Source organism: Heliangelus exortis, chromosome 22 (genome assembly GCF_036169615.1).
Source record: "Heliangelus exortis chromosome 22, bHelExo1.hap1, whole genome shotgun sequence".
In the NCBI taxonomy this organism is placed as follows: Eukaryota; Metazoa; Chordata; class Aves; order Apodiformes; family Trochilidae; genus Heliangelus; species Heliangelus exortis.
In genome coordinates this window covers 10504371-10525024 of record NC_092443.1, presented here as the reverse complement: position 1 = coordinate 10525024, position 20654 = coordinate 10504371, and the positions used below count along the sequence as shown (strand labels likewise).

Below are 20654 nucleotides of genomic sequence, written 5' to 3'. Positions count from 1 at the left end.
AATGGTTGTGAGGGAATCTGTTGAATTTCTCTGTTCACCAACCATGACTTAATATGGGGTCCATAGGCATCCCCGTTCGTCTTGAGGCTTTGTGAGGCTATAGTCATGAAAGTGATTCAGACATCTAAAAATAAAGCCTGGCAGGCATAAATATGTGTGTGCACTACCTGAGTCACCCTAGGCTGTAGGGAGCATGAGAGCCAAAGCTAATTCGTTTCATTCACACCACTGCCATGGCCAAACAAAAAGCCCTGTCACTGAGCTCCACTTAAACTCCTTCTCCCCTCCTCTCACTTTACTTGAGCCCGTTTAGACTCTTCCTACGTTGAAAACTCCTTTCTAGGCTTGGGTTACAGTTGTATGGCTGTCAGTTTTGAAACTCAGACCTGAAAGATTATAACCCAATGTTGCTGGAGCTGTTTATCCATCTCCAAGGTGACACACTGTCGTCACTGGCACCCTGCAGGGCAGCAATCGGAAAAGTGCATTATTTTAGATGCTTTGGGGAAAAGACAAATTGCTCACAACCTGTCCACAGGTTCAACAGCTGAAAAACAAGGTAGTAAGTGAAAGTTTGTCTTTGCATCTGTCCCACAGCACTAGTTTGGAATGGGAATAACTCAGCCCTCTTCCATGCATGGAGAGTAACCTCAGCTCTCATTCATTAGGCAATGAGCAAAAAAAAAGAGAAGCTGGCTTGTATCTGCCTGACACAATTTCCAGTTGCTTTGGACATCACTAATTATTGCCATCTTTATTTTTGACCTTTGATTACAGACTCTTTGCACTTTCAGTCTGAACTGCAAAGCTAAGCCCTCTTTTCTACAAGGCTTGGTAGGAGCCTTATAACCCTGTCCAAAAGCCACCGCCCACACTCATCTGAACTGAGCACAAGAAATAAGATCAAAACATGGAAAGTATTTGCTTAAACATGCTCAGATTTATTTCCTTCTTCAGCATGTGCCATAGATCAAGGGCAACAGTCCAGGTGACAGTGTGATGTAAGCTCTTTTTCATGTGTGTTAAGAGATGAGCTAAACGCTCTGCAAGGAAGCCTGGTTCCTCACTGCTCTGACTAGCACTGTGTCCTCAGGGCTCAGATGCTGAAAAGCAGATACTGGGTTCCCTAAGATTAAACATGCCTGCACAATTCCAGCACACTATGCTGAGGGCTCACATCTCCACAAGAGAAAGAAAAATGAATTTAAGGAAGCAGGCCAGCACTATCTCCTAGAGAAGCACTGCAATAGCAGTGTAAACTTCCCTGATATCATTTACTCAATAAAACAAGGCATGGCAGGAGGGCCATGCAAATCACTACACTTTGAAGTACCACTGTAGTGTTGCCCCAAAGGGCTCTCTATCTCCACACATATAGCCATGCATGTGTGCACAGTGATACAGCAGCACCACAAGTGTGAAATCTCTCATGTAATCGGGTCAGAAAATGCTTTTCCATTATTATGGTGCTGCTTACATAGAGTTAAGAAGCTGCAGGCCATATCCTCAGCTCCATACTCTATTCTATACCTGATATGATCTGCAACCAAACCACCAGTTTTATTGCCTGCCTGCAGGCTGTAGGAAATTTTAGCCTTCTATAAGCACAATTTGAAACATCAGTGCCTCCAGCAAGGGGAAACTGAGATGTTAATTGAACTGAACAGCCAAGGAGGGAGAGGAAATACTACCCCTCCTCTTTGTTAGCTGGAGGATTACCCCATCCCTAGATCATCACGGCAGCAAACATGAGGTGCCTTAGGGAATCTAAGTAGGATGTCTGTATTTCACTCTACTGCACATAAACATTAAAAGTTACTTTAGCAGTAAACAATTATTTGTGACAACTCCCTTATTTATCCTATCTCCTCATGCCTGAACTAAAGCCACCTGGTTACATTGCTCCTACAGACAACAGGTTTCAAGGAGAAAGCATAATGATACAAATAACCCATCAGAAAATCCTGACTTTAAAACAAACAAACAAAATCTTAAAAAAGGTACAGAACAACAAATATTTACAGCAGCAAATCCTCACAGATCTGAACAAGAATCACCAGAAACACGAAGGCAACATGAAGGAATCCATGCTGGCTAAGACAACCAAACCTATGGAAGACATAGGCTTCAGTAGCATGGAAACAGCCACTAGAATTTTACATGTTGATTTAAAGCTGAAGAAAAAGGAGTTATTCCCAAACTATTTTGGAATATTACATAACCTAATGTAGTGACAAGTCTGGAAACCCACTAAAGGGGACAGCTGAGCCTGATGTCTTTGGAGCTTAATTCTTTGCTGGTATCCAACATAATTTCTTGCATTACCCTCTAGCTATTTGTATTTAAACAGATACTATTATCTTTAATGGAAATTACCAAAAGAGTGCCCTACTAAGAATCATTCTGTTTTTAATGAGGTTCCAGTTTACTGATACAGAAAGCTGTCCTGCATTTCAAGAATAGCTTCAACACTAACATAAAACCCAGGGTAATAGCTGAAGGGAAATTAGCTGAGATTCCATTCCACTAAAAATAAAGTTGAACCTTATCTCAGCATCTCTTTATAATTCTGCTGAAACAATTATTTTATCACTGAATAAATCTTGGTGAATAGCAGAAACGTAAGTGAGGTTTTTACTAACAGCCCACTCCTTTGTATCCCATCCTATGCAGAGCCTGGCACCAAGTTTCAAAAGTGATGTCCTGTCCAAGAGCAGTGGTACCACTTGAATGCATCCAAAGACCATGACCCCCGTTTTTTTAAACCCTCAAACTATGATAAAGAGACCTTAGAACTCTATAAATAAGAAATAAATTTGAAGAGTGCTTACATTTAATCTGGTTTTGACAAAGCAGCAAACCCTCAACTGCCAAAGCTATTTTAAGTCTCTGCAACACAACATGGGATTGTGTGGTGATCCTGCCAGCCAGCCTTAAGAGGAGAATCAATACTAATTTCAGCCCATGGTACATTGAGCAATACTTTGGGAGCTCAAGAGGTCCCTTTGGAAAACAGCAACCAGGCTGTAACAAGAACCTTCAGCTCTAAGAGGCCGCTTGATGGTCGGCACTGGGCCTGGCAGCCCAGGGAGGGCTGTGGGTCAGGTCAGGCTCTGCCTCTTTGGTCAGCTAAGCCTGGTGCTTTGTCAAAGCTTCAAAGTGATTAACTTTATGATCTTTCACTGTGACACACGTACAGCAACCTACTGATTTCTGCAGCGGATTTAGTATGTCAGAGCAGCTGGGTTAAGAAAGACATCAAGAAGTGTTTATAAAAATACCTTTGGTGCCATTATTAGAAGGGCAAATATCTCCCAGACCTCCTGTGCTTAATATTAGCAAATGGGAATGCACAAACACCCTGCACAAGCTTCAGCCCTGTTGGATTTTGAATCTTCAACTGGGTGCAGCCAATGAGTCGAAAAAATTACACTGCAGTAAAGCAACACGAAATACTGTAACCCATCTTTCAGCTAATAAACAACCACACAGAGTAGACTCTGTACCTATCCCTGTTTATGAATATTCTTTTGCAGTATAAAAAGCATCTAGTACTAAGCTTTGTGGCAGCATAGTTAAAAAAATACAGAGTTGTAGCTGCTATCATGAGCCAAAAAATACCGATGCCTAGGGGAGTATGTGTAATAAGAAAAAAGAAAGAGGTTGACTGGCAGCCCCACAGACCTTTCTATTTTCTCTATTCTTACCTGAAAGCCCATAGGGGGAATGGGAGGAATAAAAGGAGATGGGGTGATGTTTGACAGAAATATCTGTGTGTTGTGAGAAAGGGCTGAGAGGAGATGAACACTGCAGGCACTGACTACAGGACACAGCAAACATCTGCTCCCACAACTCCCTTCCTGACGTCTCAAGGAGATTCCCAATATCAGCGTGGACTTCATTTATTTTAGAATGTGTTTTGGGGAAACATTCCCTTTAAACCTATTTACAAATTTACACAACAAAATCAATTTGCCTCCCTCCCCAAGCAAACAAATTAATTTTGCCTTTTTTTCTCTGTGTACTCCCAAACTCTCCTCTGAAGTTCAGCATAATAAATTCTCAGCTAAATCTACTTCTAAACGGCTGATTTCTGTAGAAGAATGACAGATGGGAGATATCTCTCCTGCTTCATTTCTGGCAACTCTGCAGTCAGAAAAGTCTGAATACATTTAATGGGCCATCATTCTTCATTAACCTGAAAATCAGCTATGTATCTATTGCAACTAGTGTAAAACTAGGGGATGTGTCAAACAAATAATGGAAAAGGAAATCGATGTGGGAAAACCTGTTTCATTAAAATGTGTTAAGAGTCCTGAGCTCCTGTGCTCCTGGAGTCTGCATGACTTCAAGAAATATAATTTCTATGTCTATCCTGATATTACACACAAGCTGAAGGTACAAAACCCCCATAATGCTCGACTGCTGCCATCTGAGTAAAAATAGCAACAATATTTTATATATATATATATATATATGTATATATATATATCGGTTACATTGTTACACTATGAAACGGAACCCATTCATGTAACAACTTAGAAAGATTTCTTCCTCACAGAATACATTTTCAGCAGGGATTCAAATCGCTTACAAGAGAATTAAAAAACATACATAGAAAATACTTTGAGCACAGTCAAGTTAATTTGCCAACCATTGGCAGAAAACAGAGCAGGTAAAGAACTAAGTTGGTTTTCTGGCAGCTGTATAAATTTATACTTTTAGAGAGAAACTCTTGAAACTATAAAACACCAGTAATTTATCGTGATAAAACACACCAACATTCATTTATAAAAACTGAGCTATAGGGGTTTTGTGGCTTTGAGAGGGCTTTTCAATCCAGAAAAGTTAATTCAAATCAAGGCGAAGACTGAAAATTCAAACATAATATTACCAATTAACTTCCTACATGCTTTTACTTTGGAATAAGACTGTCCACTTGGGAAACAGAAAGAAAACTGGCAATAAAAGGGAAATATTTAAGAATAATTCTCATATATACGGGAACTTGTTTCTCAGATAAAGTTCAGCTTTGTCAAGCAGAAGTTGATGACAAACCTCCATGGAGAAGATTTTTCTTGTAGTTGCTCTCCCTACAATCCAGAGACCTGTTCTCCGAATTGTTTGCTTATATTTCTTTTTTCCCAGTAGGCAGGAGTGATTTTTATTTTGCCATTTCTTTACAGGACACTCCAAAGCAATAGAGCAGAGGAATTAAACCTGTTCCTCTGACAACACAAACCGAACATTTTCCATTGTGAAACAGAAATTCTTGGTTTGTGTTCTGTTAAGAATCAGCTCTGCATTTGCAAAACAGGACAACGAAGAAGTACCCGCTCCAGTGGAACATTTTGTCATTCACCAGCCCAATAGAAGGCAAATCAACTGCAGACCTAGCAGCAAAGCTCTGGTCTTATATTAATATAATAGTCTAAACAACCCAGTGCCATCTGCTTTTTACATATGAATTTGCAGAATGTTTCTTTTGCCCCTTTAACATCAAAACTGCCACCTTTGGGCCTCTGAAATGACTCTGTGATGTGTTTTGTTTTGTTGTGTTTTCATTTCATGCAGCCAAAAACACATGGCACAGATGGGTAAAAGGTGGGGATTCAGAGCAAGTGCCACTTGCCATCAGTTGCATGGAAAGCTCATTCAAAACAGAAGAAAAATGTGTCAGTATTGGCAGAGGGGACACCTGGATGAGAGCAGCTCTATTCTTATTGTCACCACAGCTGCTATTAAAAGACAAATGGAGTAACTGTGATCCTTAAGCCACATTATATTCCTATAATTGGCTTCAAATGCATTGCCAGTCAACAGGCAGTAGAAAGTCAACAGCTTGGCAAAAGCTGTCCAAGCAATAATCCGGCTACTGCGAAAGAAATGACCAAAATTCACAGCAAAGGACTCAGCACAACCAATCTGACCATCTCTGACAAGCTCTCCAGATGTAACAATAAGAACTCTCACAGTAATTTTCAACATTTCAAACAAAAAAAACCAACCACTCTCTCATATTCTTAACTGCCTCCCACAGCAAGACAGACAGGGATTTGGAGTCTCCATAAATTCTAACCAGTAGATTCCAGTAGATTAATTTTCTAATATTAAATCTACCAAGGCTTATTTTATAAAATTGCTAGCCAAGCCAGAGTCAAATAATGAGATGATCTCTTAAAAACAAAAAAAAATTTTACTTGGAGGAAAGGGAGAAACACCGTTTTCATCTCTAATACCCATAAATCACTTTATTTACAGCTTGGGGACTCAGGGCCAATCTAGTGATAGGATTTCTTTTCTATTTGCACCATGTCAGCATCTGCTCTCTTCATGTGAAGACAAAAAGCTGCCCAAGGACAATAAAGCACTTTCACACCCTGAAGCACCCATTTCCCAAAGAGTCTGCCTAGTTGCGTTAGTTGTAAGCACGCTACATTTTGCATCTCCTATCATTTTAGTATTGAGAATGTTTAGCTGAGTATACAATAACACAGACTGATAGAATAGCTCTTGTTCAACTTCAAACAAATAAAAAACACTTCTTTATTTGAAAAGTTGAAGTCCAACATTCTAGGGCTTCTCTCAGAAAGTGATCATGTGGCAAAGCAATGGGCATACAAGGTGAACACAGCAAATACAGTCAAAGATACACCACCTCCTCTCTCTAGATGTGTTCCTACTGTACAGCTATACTGTGGCACACATGGCTTGTTAAAGGATTTCCACACACCTAAGCCTGGCAGTGATTTTTAAAATTTTTATTTAAATAAACATTTCACTCCTATATGTCCACAGTGCTTTTTAAAAGAAGCTTTGACTGTGCTGAATTACTGTGTCTGCAAGGTAAAAAGGAATAGCCAAGCATGAGAAAAATCACAACAGAATGAAGAGAAATTATATTTCAGATAGGACAGCAAAAGATACTACTTTTAAAGCATGCTAGGGGCTATGCAGAGCCCATTTCCTGTAGATTTCAGACTGAACTTTGGTGGTCTAATCTGAAATAGAGGGAGTCATAATATTCCTGGGGGTAAACACCCCCAAAGAGCATCAGTGTTACAGGAGGAAGCTTCTTCTACCAAATTATCACCACTCTTCCTTGAATTCCCATCTTCTCACTAAGTATTAACACAACAATTGTGTATCATCTTAATCTCAGTCTATCATTTTACCTCCACAGAAGCACAGGACAGAAAGGGAATCCCAGAGTTCAAGCCCATTCTCTTGCTGGATCATACATCACAGCATTACTGTATCATACAAAAGGTCACCCGCTGGGACCTGATGCAGAAAAAGGAGAAACAGAACAAGGAAACCAAACAAGGACACAAAGCAAACACGGAAAATCCTTAAACAGAGAAGGAAAATCTTTGAAATCATTAGCCCATCCACTTAAGTGCAGTTAATACATTATGACCTTGATTCTCATATCTAGTTCTAAATTTTCAGAGTATGTGTCACTTTATTTAAAAAAAATACAACCTGCATTTGAATTTCTACCTAAGAGCACAGATGTACACAACGCTTTGCATATTAAATACACGGCTTTAGAGGGGTTTACACTTCACATGTGCCCACTATCTCAGCGGTAAATCTGTTCTGACATAGCTTATTGTTACAGGATCTAAAAACCAGGGAGAGACAGAGAGTGCCCAATATGTGAGTTTTGATAGCAAACAAGCTCAACAGCCAGAGGAGTTAAAAAGCGGCCGATCAGTCGTTCATTCTTTAATCAGGTTGAAATGCTTGGCTGAGGAGGGGGGGGTTATCTCTCCAATCCACATTACCATCCCTCATGCTGCTTTCTTAATTAGCAGCAAGTGAACAACAGCTGTCAGGAGCTTGGAGGCCAGAAAGTTATCAGCAAAAAGGGGCAAGTGGTGAGGAGGGACATGGGGGCAGCAACAGAACCGGTCTGTTAAATGCATGGGTGGTCAATACACCAAGACATCCAATCACAGCCAAAATGGCACAATAACACTTGGCCTCATCCCCTGGCACCCAAAGGATGCTCTTCCTGCTGGCTCTAGTCTGGTTATCTTAACATATGACTAATTGCAGTTTTGTTTTTTTTTTTTAAGTATTCCCACAACAGGAAAATTTAAACTGAAAACAGAAGGAAATGGGAAGGCTATCCTAATGTCTTGGTGGAAATACATGGGGGTCAATTCAAAGGCAGAGCATAAAAAAATAGTCTTCAAGACTGTTCCTGAGGTTTGAAGAATAAAGCTGATGCACAGGATAGTATGGGGAGAAAAAAGATATTTTACTTAAACAGCAGAGAGAAACTCGAGCAGAAGATACCAACTTAATCAGAGACAACTAGAAGCAATAATCTCAGGGTGATAAAGAAAACCTCTACTCAGTCACTATTATTTCTGTGTTAAATCCTATGAGCCCAAGTAATTGCTTATGACCTTATTGTGGCAGATGCAAGACTAATGTGGATCATAAAAGAAATTTCTCTCCTGAAGAGGTGCTACCCTCTAGTCCAGCCATGTGCTTGCCTAATAACACAACTCCCTGATTCTCTGGGTGACCACAAATCCCCTCAAAGACCAAGAAACAAAATAATAGGCCCCCTGTTGAACACAGATTGCTGTCATTTGTGGCAATGGGGGAACTCAATGCAACTCTAATCAATAAAATATATTATTAAAACTGCCCACTATCCATTTGTTAATGAAAAATTGCCATCATCCTAACTTCAACTTCTGCAAACATGCCAGGATTCTTTCTTATTTGTCTTTAACCTACCCAGAAAGCACAGATTTGGAGCAATTTTCTGAGGCCTGTCTGGCAGGCTGCAGTTCTGCCAGTTCTAAATACACAGCAGCTCTCTGAGCTTGAACCTACACAAGGGGACCTGGGCTGAAGATGGAAGCATTTCCCCAAGCTGCCAGTAGAATAGCAACACATTTAAAAATCCTCATCAAATTAAGTGCTTAATTACAACTCAGACTTTTAGACTCTCAAAATTAGAATAACCTTCTGGGAAATTTATTAGTCTCCTGCAAAAGAAATTGCAACACAAGAGCCAAAAAAAGAACAGAGCTTGAAGAACACTAGCCCACCAAATCACACCTTGCACTGCATTCCTCACTCTAATTCCTGGAGAATATGAGGGGAGATCTGCAACTTAATTTCAGATTCCTGAGCTGCAGTGAAAGATAAGGATCAACATAACCAGCAGGCTAAACTGCAGTCTCATGTAAAAAGTTGAGGAATGTTGACAGGAGTTGATGGAAAGCTTGGGCCTTCTCACACCTGACTTGGTGAACGTACCAGAGGCAAGGCCACAAAGGACACTCTGGAGAAGGTCTCAACCTAGCCATTTACACCACAACCTAAATTTTGCCAACAAATCATGGCTACAGCCTTGCCGACCTGCTTTGTTCCTCTAGGTGGCATGCTCTGTGCACACAATATTACCTGCATCTTCCTACAAAGGGAGATGCCACTCAACACAGCACCACCTCTTCCTACTCCACCCAGTGCCTTAAAAAAAACGGGATCCAACCACCCACTCACAGGGTGTACAGCTTCACCAATACGCTCAAAAGCCCACAGAGGCTTATGGAGAAGTAGACATCATCTGACCAGATTAACAAGTTAAATTGTACCACTAAATGAAACCGGGGCAGAAGTTGTACTCACTATTCTCACCTCACTACAGACAGCACCTTCCATCCCCACCCATCATGAAGTAGTGAATAAATGCTTGCACAATGTTCTAAAAATGTAAAGCTCTAGAAAATCACTAAGGACTACACATTTTCCTTCTTGATTAATGAAATCATTGCATCAAGGGAAGCTGAATCTTGTTCTCAAAATAAGTCAGAACATTCCACACTTCCCATTGCTCCCACCCTCATGAGCCATGGCTTGAGAAAGGCAAGAGAAGCTCCACCGCCTGGGCAAAATATTTGTGTATGTTCCTCTTCTGTGACATATCCACCACTTTTGCTGGCACATCCCTATATATCTCCAGGACCACCCAGCTGAATCAAAACCTTGTGACACCAGATCCTAGACACGATGCACTACAAGCAACATGAGAGCAGAGTCAAAAAAAAAAAAAAAAAAAAAAAAGTGTAAACTAAGAGGACAAAAAGACAGTGGGAGGTGATAAAGAAGAAATCATATCCTGGTATCAAAACCAACAAGGAACAATACAAATTGAAAAGCAATTCAAACCCAGAGCTGAGATGCAGAATGAAGAAAGTAACTGTCCTCGGGCTGGAAGCATCTCAGAAGCTTTGCTGGGAAACTCTCATATTTGGGTCACTTGTACACTACATCAGCTAGAGGCCAAAGGATTTTCCCTTTCAGCAGCTTATCTCTGCACACTCAGCTTCCAGAGAGTTCACATTTGGAGCACAGAACTTCTTGCTCACTCTTTTTCCTGTGAGCCAAAAGTCAGCAGTTCTGCTACAGCCACCCATGCCCTGGAAGAACCCACTGGTGCCCAGCATCTCCTCTGCTGCTCCCAGATCAGGGGTTTTTGGACCAAAATAATTTCTTTGTCCAGAAAATGTCACTCACAGAAACACACTGAAATGTCCATTAATTTAAAATAACATTTTTTTAATGGGGAAGCTATGGAAATTAATGTGTCAGTCTCAACAAAAGTCTGCTCTGTGACTAAAACAAAGGCAGACTATACCAAAAAAGTCCCAGCTGCTGATTAGGAAACTCAGGACAGGGAGAGGACTGCATTTCAAGTGTGTGCCCTGCTTAATACAGGCCTTGGGAAAAACCCAGTCTAAGTAGCACTGGTGCTGCAATACCAGGAAATGCTAAAGGCCATCAGTCCAGCTGTGATGTCTACTAACTGAAACTGCTACATTAACTTAACATGGGATAGATCAAATAAATTTGTACCCTGAGGCAAGAGTCTGGGGAGTGTCCAGACAAGCCTTTACAAATATTAAATAGCCTCAAGTTAAATACCACTTTGTAAACTGTCCTACAGACTTTGATACCATAAGAAACCAGAAACTTTTTTCAATATAAAATTCCAAGCAAGTGAAAATATGAAAGCAGATATTGATACAGCTTGACCACACTTCCTACTGATCTTAAGGTCTCCAGGAGATTTATCATATGGCTTACTTACAATGAACAGTTGCTTTGGCAACTGCTGGAGTCAGCATGTACTTCCTGCCTTGGGAAAAAAGTCATCAATATATCTCAGTACAGAAAATCATACTGTCCTTAAAACAATTCATGATAGAGTTCAGATATCAACTGGCTATGTGCCACTGCCACTCCCTTAAACAATGGTTACACCCTCTATACAGCTAAAAATGAAAAAGCTGAAAGGGAAGACGTTTTATTCAAGTTCCCAGGGTAGAACACATCTAAGAAGCACTGGTCTGGGACTGACATTGTTCTACTAAAAGAATAAATATCTGAGTCCAAATCATATTTCCTTCAGCACCTTCCCAGACTTGTACAAGAAGAAAATCCATCTGAGCTTTCCTTTTCCACTTCTGGTGCTCTCTTACTGGAACGAAACAACAGCATTTTATAAAACTGTTAAATAAATCAGAAGTGCTGCAGATTACAATTCAGCCTTTTGTTAACATATCTTGTAGCTGCAGTGAGACCACTTGCCAGCTAAGGAGAGGTCTGAAACTCTTTCAATGTTGACTTTACGCTGAATGCGAATGTTGAGTGATCCGCCTGCACAGTGAGTCCTCAGCCAGAGATCTCCTGGCGTAGCAATGCTGCTTACAATGCCTCCACAGTCAGATGGGGTGTCAAGACAAACATCATTGTATTAATTGCATCTGTTGATTAACCAGCCCAAGAACACCCTCATTTCAATCATAGGCTTTATAAGACAGTACTGAAATGTTACTGTGAGTGTTGAGATGGATGAGTCAACATGTAAAATACAAAACCATTTGTAAGGAGACTCATTGGAGTAATTTGATAAGCTGCACAGCTACACAAAATGATGGTCTTCATTGACACAGGTTGCTTATATAGTCCCTAACTTGGCTTTATGTTTCAGCCTTGCTTTTTTGCAAACTTTCCAGTCAAAGCTAGGCAAACACAGATGTACTGCTACCATTGCAAAGGTGTAGGATAGGTAAAGACACGTAACCAATATGAAAATACTTTTCATTAAAAAGTCGTATTAGATAATTATTCCTTCTCACTCGTTTACAATTGCCCTCCTCTGTATTCTGGAAGCTTTCCTTGAACTTGTGGAGTAAAATACCTTCCAGACCACAAGGTAAATATAACACTGGGGGCTTGGGGGGCCAGACCAACACAGGCAGCACCAGCCACACACCATCAGCAAGTCCCTTCCTTCCTCTTCGGCTGAAATCATCTCTGTGATGCCACGTAAGGTCAGCAGATTCAGGTTACTGAAAGAATAACATTTTAAACCTGATTTCTCTCTCATCCAACACCAGCTGCAATTCATCTTTTAAGGCAGAGATTATTCATTCCAGGGGAATTACCCACTAATCAGTTTTTATCTCCAAGCTAGGTCCTCATCCTTGCAGCCAGCCAGGTGCTCAGTCAGGCAGATGTTTTGGTTCCCTCTGCCCTCACTGGGGCCACAGGAGCACAGAACAATGCCCCACAGGACAGAGCTTAAAACACATCTGATGGCAACTCCATGACAAAAGGCAGTTCTGTGCTAAGGAGACTGGCATCAGTTTACAAGCCATGTAAACTTCATGGAGGCACAGAGGCACAAAGCAAGGCTTCAAGTTATGGATTGCCTTTACTGGGCTGGGCCTTGGTTCTTTACATCACTTGCCCAGGTGTGTGATTTTTTGAAGATAAAAACTAAGCAAAATCAGAATGTACAACAGGAGAAAGAGGAAAGGACTCCAGTATTTCTCTCAAAATACATATGCAAAGAAAGAGGCCAGCACTGACTTTTGGCTCTTAAGCACACTTACTCACTAGTGTAAATAGTGGATGCTATTTTGTTCAATTTTTGTTACAGTCAAGTGTGAAACTCAAGAAGAGCATGTGCAAAAATTGAGTCAATACCCTGGGTTTTGCAAGTTTTTCTCCCCTACTTATTGCAGCTCATCCTTTTGCTACAGCCCTGCCCAGTTCCACCTAGCATTTTGGATCAACTGCACCCATATTAAGGACCAGCATGAAATTCATTTACATCTCCATCTCACAGAGCAAATATCCCTGTTCTGAAGGGGCTTCAAAATAAGATGTGCCCTCCATTTGCATTTATCATGCAAAAAAAACCCTAAAACCCAGGCAGAGAAGTTGTACCTCACCCAGAAGCCAAGGCTTGCAGTTTGCATCCATAAACATAGCAATGTAATAATTTGGGTTCACCTAATTTTGAGCATTATGCAAAACCAAACCCAAACAAAATTCAACTGGATTTCTCCTGACAAGCAAATTGTTGAACTGACCAGAAATCATATTTTACCCACTGCAAAAGAGAAATTCTGGAGATAATTCAGCAATAATTCAGGATAAAGGGCATTTTACAGCTGCACAAGTGAGACTATTTCGGGAAAGAGAGATATTTTTAATTCCCTCTAGTTCATTTAATAAAATCTAAACATCATAGCTTAAAATAATCCCGATAGACAAAGCAGGCCAGACCTTCCTACCCAATACAGTATCACCATGTACTGCATTAACACTATTTTTTACCCTAACTTCAGGTAAAAAAACAGGGATGGAGAAACAGCAACCGTTTACACAGAAGGAGAAACCTCTCTACCCAGACCCATTTGTTTTACTCCACAAGTATTGACAGATGAGTAATGAAAATTTGGCTGCCAGACACAGGCTCTTCTTCAAGGCAGCATCAGTTAATAAACCACAACCACAGCTGCAAAAATATTAAGGAATTTAACTAAATGACTCCTTCAAGGGCACAGGATTTCAGGAGGAGCCTGTTTTTGTGCTTTCTTATCATCCCAAAGGGTAAGATCATTGTGTGCAGCATTGACACAAACCAGTGTTACTTTTCTGGATATAAAAGCTTTGAATAACAAAGTCATTAAATTTATACTGCAGAGTACTAATATTTCTGGCATGAAATTTTTTCTCCATTATGATAATTGTTGAAGTTTTGTATACTATCATAGAATCATAGAATCATAGAATCCTAGGGGTTGGAAGGGACCTCGAAAGATCATCTAGTCCAACCCCCCCTGCCAGAGCAGGGCCCCCTAGAGTACATCCCCTAGGAACGTGTCCAGGTGGGTTTTGAATGTCTCCAGTGAAGGAGACTCCACAACCCCCCTGGGCAGCCTGTTCCAGGGCTCCGTCACTATTACAGTAAAAAAATTTTTTCTGATATTCAACTTGAACCTCCTATGCTCCAGTTTACACCCATTACCCCTTGTCCTATCACTGGTCACCACTGAGAAAAGCCTAACTCCATCTCCCTGACACTCACCCCTTACATATTTGAAAACATTGATGAGGTCACCTCTCAGTCTCCTTTTCTCCAAACTAAAGAGACCCAGCTCCCTCAGCCTTTCCTCATAAGGGAGATGTTCCACTCCCTTAATCATCTCAGTAGCTCTGCGCTGGACTCTTTCAAGCACTTCCCTGTCCTTCTTGAACTGAGGGGCCCAGAACTGGACACAATACTCCAGGTGCGGCCTCACCAATGCAGAATAGAGGGGGAGGAGAACCTCTCTTGACCTACTAACCACACCCTTTCTAATGCACCCCAGGATGCCATTGGCCTTCTTGGCCACAAGGGCACATTGCTGGCTCATGGTCATCTTCTTGTCTACCAGGACCCCCAGGTCTCTTTCACCTACACTGCTCTCCAGCAGCTCAGCCCCCAACCTATACTGGGACATCGTGTTGTTCTTCTCCAAATGCAAAACTCTACACTTCCCCTTGTTGAATTTCATCATGTTTCTCCCTGCCCAACTCTCCAGCCTGTCTAAGTCTCTCTGAATGGCAGCACAGCCTTCTGGTGTGTCAGCCACTCCTCCCAGCTTAGTGTCATCAGCAAACTTGCTGAGGGTACATTCTATACCCTCATCCAAGTCGTTGATGAAGATATTGAACAACACCGGTCCCAGTACCGACCCCTGAGGGACTCCACTAGTCACACACCTCCAACCAGATTCTGCCCCATTGACTACAACTCTCTGACTCCTTCCTTTCAACCAGTTCCTGATCCACCTCACTACCTGATCACCAAACCCATACTTGATCAACTTATCTACAAGGATGCTGTGAGAGACGGTGTCAAATGCTTTACTGAAATTAAGATAAACCACATCTACCGCTCTTCCATCATCTATCCACCTAGTAATTTCCTCATAGAAGGCTATGAGGTTAGCCAAACATGATTTACCCTTGATAAAACCATGCTGACTGCTCTTGATGACCCCCATGTCCTTGATATGCCTGGAGATAGTGACAAGAACAAGTTGTTCCATCACCTTTCCAGGGATGGAGGTGAGGCTGACCGGTCTATAGTTACCCGGGTCCTCCTTCTTGCCCTTCTTGTAGACTGGAGTGACATTTGCTATCCTCCAGTCCTCAGGCACCTCTCCTGTTACCCATGACTTACTGAAGATGATGGAGAGTGGCCTAGCAATGACCTCCGCCAGCTCCCTCAGCACCCTTGGATGCATTCCATCTGGACCCATCGACTTATGGATGTCCAGATTACTCAGCTGATCCCTAACCCAATCCTCATCTACTATGTCAAACTCCTCATCTATCTTGACTACTTCTGGGGTTAAATGAATCTGGGGCTCATGCGGAAACCCTGCAGGAGTAAAGACAGAGGCAAAGAAGGCGTTCAGCACCTCTGCCTTCTTTATATCCTCTGTCACCAGGGCTCCCAGCTCATTCTTTAGTGGGCCAATATTGCCTCTAGTGTTAGTTTTGCTAGCTATGTATTTGAAAAAGCCCTTTCTATTATCCTTAACCCGACTATGCTGCCAAAGCTTTTAGCTGTGAAGTACCTCATCTGAGAAGTATTAAATGATAAAAACAAATGAAAATAATAGTAATAATGAAACCCACAGCCTATTAGCTGTCCCCACAGGACAAGCCACAGCACTGCTAACATCACCAACAATGGAGTTTTGCATGAGTTACCAACTTTGGATGCCAAACTCTGATCAGGACCTCAAACAACAGCCACGTTAACAGCACGTGCATTTCAGAATCACTCTTTCACTTGATGGAGGAATTTTTTTCTGGAGATCCAGCAAATTGAATGAACAATGGCTGTAACCTACTATGCTATTATTTATCCCAGCTCTAAGCCCTTGCAGAGCTTGAGAAGTATCAAAACAATGACACAAGCAATCAGCAACCTCCCAACATCGTTTTTGTTGTTACTTACACTCTTACACCTTGCTGCCAGAGACTCTCAAGATTTATAAACTTATCTGCCTAGCTGCCAGAAATAATTTCCTGCAGTCTCTTCTCTATCATGTAAAACTTCAGCCAGAATAAAAAGCGTAAAATACACATTCAGGTGGTAACCCTGAACACAGATAATTGTGGTCAGCTGCCAGGTAAGCATTTTTTCCTTATGCACACAGTGAAAAGCCACAACAACCCCCACAACCTCAGGCAATGACACGGCACACACCAATGTCTGGTCCAAATGCTGGTGTTGATGCTTTGGCCCCTGGCTCTTTCCAGGCTGCCAGCCAAATGGAGGCTCAGAGAAGTTCTCCTAGGTCTCACTTGTGGTGTACCTGATGTCTCCAGGGAGCCCTAGAAGTCTTACAGTGAAATACACACCTCAGATTTCAGGTCTAGTAAAAAAGGCTGTAAAACCTATGAGTAGGAGCTGCCAATGCATATTTAAAGAATTTATATGAGTGCTTTCACCCAAGACAGACAGCAGCAAAACCATTTTTTGTTTAAAGACAACCTAGACACAGACAAAAATGCATGGGCTTTAAGAGTTCATTTTTTCTGCTGTTCTTACCAGGATGCTTTGACTTGTAACAGCACCCCACTCTTCATTGCCCTTGACTGGCTCCTCTGAGCTGTCCCTAAAAGACACACATACTTGCTTTTTTCCAAAGGATTTTGCTTTTCCTTGGTTTTCCCTGTTCCAGGCCAACCAGCTCACAATTCAAGTGTTCTTTGTTCTAGCAGCAATGAAAAAACATTTTTTATCAGCATTTTTGCCTTTCAGCCTGATGCCAAATCATTGGCTGCTGGAAAGCAATACCTCACATCTCCCCAGGCTGAGCAGAACAAGGGGAAGCAAAGAAATTCAACTTTTACAGGTCTAGGGTCTGTTTCATCTTTGGGAACTAAGAGCAAATTAAATAAAAATGTTGCCAACTCAGACCTGCCACCAGCAGTGGGGTTAATACTAAGTGAGCACTGGCAGGCATCCCCTTTGTGGCATGTAAGCTTGTTGGTTCTCTCAGCAGTCATAGCAGTGAAAAAAAAATTATACATAGATAAAAAAATATCTTAGACTTGGTATCTACAAAATTGTATATATTTCAGTACTGGTGCAATTTTGAGCAAGCTTCACAAAACTGACTATTTCAGAGCAAGGTCATTCTCAAATCACCATAAATCTCCCTTTTATGGATTAATCTTACCTTCATAAATTCAGAGGCAGAAGCTTAAAATACTCAGTGTTCAACTACAAGTGTGCTGATGCATGAAGTTTAATGGTGAAATGAGAAGTTTTTTAGCAATAAGGAATTTATTCTTGGTTCATGCCTGTACATGAAGGTTGCATTAGTTAATCCATCTGAGGTTAAACTACAGTAAATCACTGCACCATTTTCTTACATTTTTTCAAAATATCATCAGATTTATCTCATGCCTTTGAATTTTACCCTGCAAGATCTGCTAATATGACACAAGTTAAGACTGACAAAATGCTTATGCAACTGAGTGAGCATAAGCTCACAACTGTAGTTAAATCATGGACCTGCAAACCCATCCATTCTTCTCCCAACACTAAAAATCCAACTTCCTGGCATCTCCTCTGGCATTCCTTTGATGAGGAAGCACCATGTGTGTGATTCTAAATTGATACTGGTACCAGTTGACACCAGATGGCCACAAGAAGTATGAGACATCTACGTTTTTCCTTCTGCCATAACGAAAGCACTATTTATGGTTTCTTCATTCTACTCTTGTCTTCTACAGAAAATGTGCAGAAATTTATTTCATTTCTAACATCAGTTCCTCTACAAAGTTTGAAACTGGCCAACAGGTCCATGAGTTCCAACAGAGGATGGATGAGCCATCACTATTTCCTTATGAAAAGATGCTACAGAGAGATAAGAGAGATACAGACGTAAGAAGCAAGCTCATCTCTGAGCAGATGTGCCAAGTCATCCATCAAGTCCTTAAAGGGACACTGTACACCACAATATCACAAAATTGGCCATTCTTAAGAAAGCCAGCTCACTATGAGCAGTGTACTTGAAATACCATTCCTAATAATAATTAGAACATTTTCTTTCTGAAGAGCCCCTTCCATAAACTACAACAGACCAAACTGACAGAGCAGGAGGCAGAAGTGTCACTATTTCCAGTGATAACGAGCAAACAGCTATTCACAGATAAAACAGAAAAATTAATCTGAAAACAGAGAAATTGCCCACCTCAGTTTCTGCCAGTTATCTTCACCCAGGTATCGCTCATAAAGTTTCATTTATTTTTTTAAAAGTCATGTGACTTTCAGATGCATCATGATTTTGGGTACTGAAAATTTCTCCCTTCCAGTTGTGCCAGAGAAGCAATTCCAAGCCCTAAAAGAGTAAACTCAAGCCCTCTGACCATGATCCATCAAAAATCTAGCATCAGACTTAATACATGATTTCATGTGACCTTTGCAAGGATACTTATATAAAGCAACTCCCACTCAGAACAGTGCTCTGCAATTTCTCCAAGTCCCTGTAAATTCATAGGTGAACTCTAAACCTGTCGGTAGACCTCCCCAGTTCCTCAAACTTATTATTCTTGTATACAATTCAGTTTAAAGCTTCTTCTTGTTAGAAAAGCAGAAAATATGCATTTAAAGAAATTAAGATGAACAAATATATCCAGATAGGGATATTTAATTCTTTTGTACATGAAAGCTGCAGCACAGATCACTCCCAACAGTGAAATGCAAGGCTGCAAAAATGACCCTATACTTTATGTCCCTATACTCAAACTGACAAACAAGTTAAAACATAATAGAAAATGAAAGGGTAATACATCACCCAAGGAATTATGGTTTAAACAGTACTGTCCTGTTAACTGAAGCTCACCACTGGATGGACTCACTGAGCACTGCTGTCTAGAATCAGTCGGAATGTATGAAACACCCAGAACTGAAATATTGATTTCCCTGGGTGCCCTTTATTACATGATGTTTGGTTTGTAAAGGAAACTTTCTAAATATGGAATAAATTCCTGAGGCTATTTTACCACCTCCTGGGCAGTGTGGATAGGACAGATTGGTAGACTGAGAAGCACAATAAAAACATCAAAAGGTAGGAGATACAACAATGCATGTTGTTCATTATGAACACACTACTTCTGCTCCCACTGTAATTATTAAAGACTAGGTGCAAACTCTAGCTTAACAGATACAGAACTACAGTCAATCTCTTAGTAAAACACTATCAAGGTTTAACCAAGCAACCAAAAGTTGCAGTATGTCTTCACTCCAACTTTACCAGCTATGGTAGTCTTTGATTTTAACCTTCATTGATTTTCTCCTTTCTTTTCAGAAGCCTAGCATGAAAATTCTAATCTATTTTCTTTCAAAGTCCAAGGTTTTTGTACATATGAGAGAGGAAAGTAATTACCTTGTTTAGAATAGAAATGGGTTTGTTTCAGTGAATATGCTTAGGGTGTTACAAAGGGCATCCCCACACAAAGGCTTCAGACAGAAAGAATGAGAGCATGAGAGTGCAGGCAAACTTTACCCTTTCTACCTCGGCAGAATAATGCATCTGTATTTCCTCAGAGGCACTGATGGCCACAACAAGATGTTAACTTGAATCACAAAATGCTCAGTATTTTCATGACACCAGAAAAGCTCTACACAAAGCAGCAGGGACCATCGCCCAGGTGAAACAAGATAATGCAAAACACACATTTGCTTATTTCAAAGAGCCTCATCCTCATAATTAAGAAATTTCTGGGTGCTGCCCATGCTTAATCGACCCTTGCAGTGGTATGAAAGGAGAACAAAAAAAATGAATTAAACACAAAATCAAAATGCCAAGGTTTCGTATCTCCATACAGCTCCTGTCAATTCTCAAATCTTTTAGATTACTTTACAAATCAAGGTGTAGAAAGAACTGATTCTCCCAAATACTGTTGATACTGTACCTTCCACAATACCAAGTGAATGCTCTAATACAGACCATCTCTTCCTTATACTTGTTTCTATTCACTCCTTCCTTGCTCTCAACATGAAAACATTATCTTACTAACTCCAGTGAAGAGGAGTTATGGTAGCAACTAAAACAGCGAAGAGATTTTACATCAAGGAGCCTTTCAGAACTGAAGAGCTTTAACTGAAATAAGCAACATAAATAAAAGCAGACCAACAGTCTGATCCATCAGTTTTCTCAGACTGCTCCACATAGTATGTGGGGGCATCATTTCTCTCTCACATAGATGAAATTGTTTCCTCTATCAGCACCCATGATGCACACCAGAAGAGA

General features: G+C 40.8%; 1 protein-coding gene across 9 annotated transcripts in view; it reads right to left on the bottom strand.

Annotated features, from left to right (window-relative positions):
* RAPGEF1 (Rap guanine nucleotide exchange factor 1) overlaps window positions 1–20654 on the bottom strand; it is an 83804-nt gene that overhangs the window by 57245 nt on the left and 5905 nt on the right. The gene's annotated exons all lie outside the window — the stretch shown is intronic.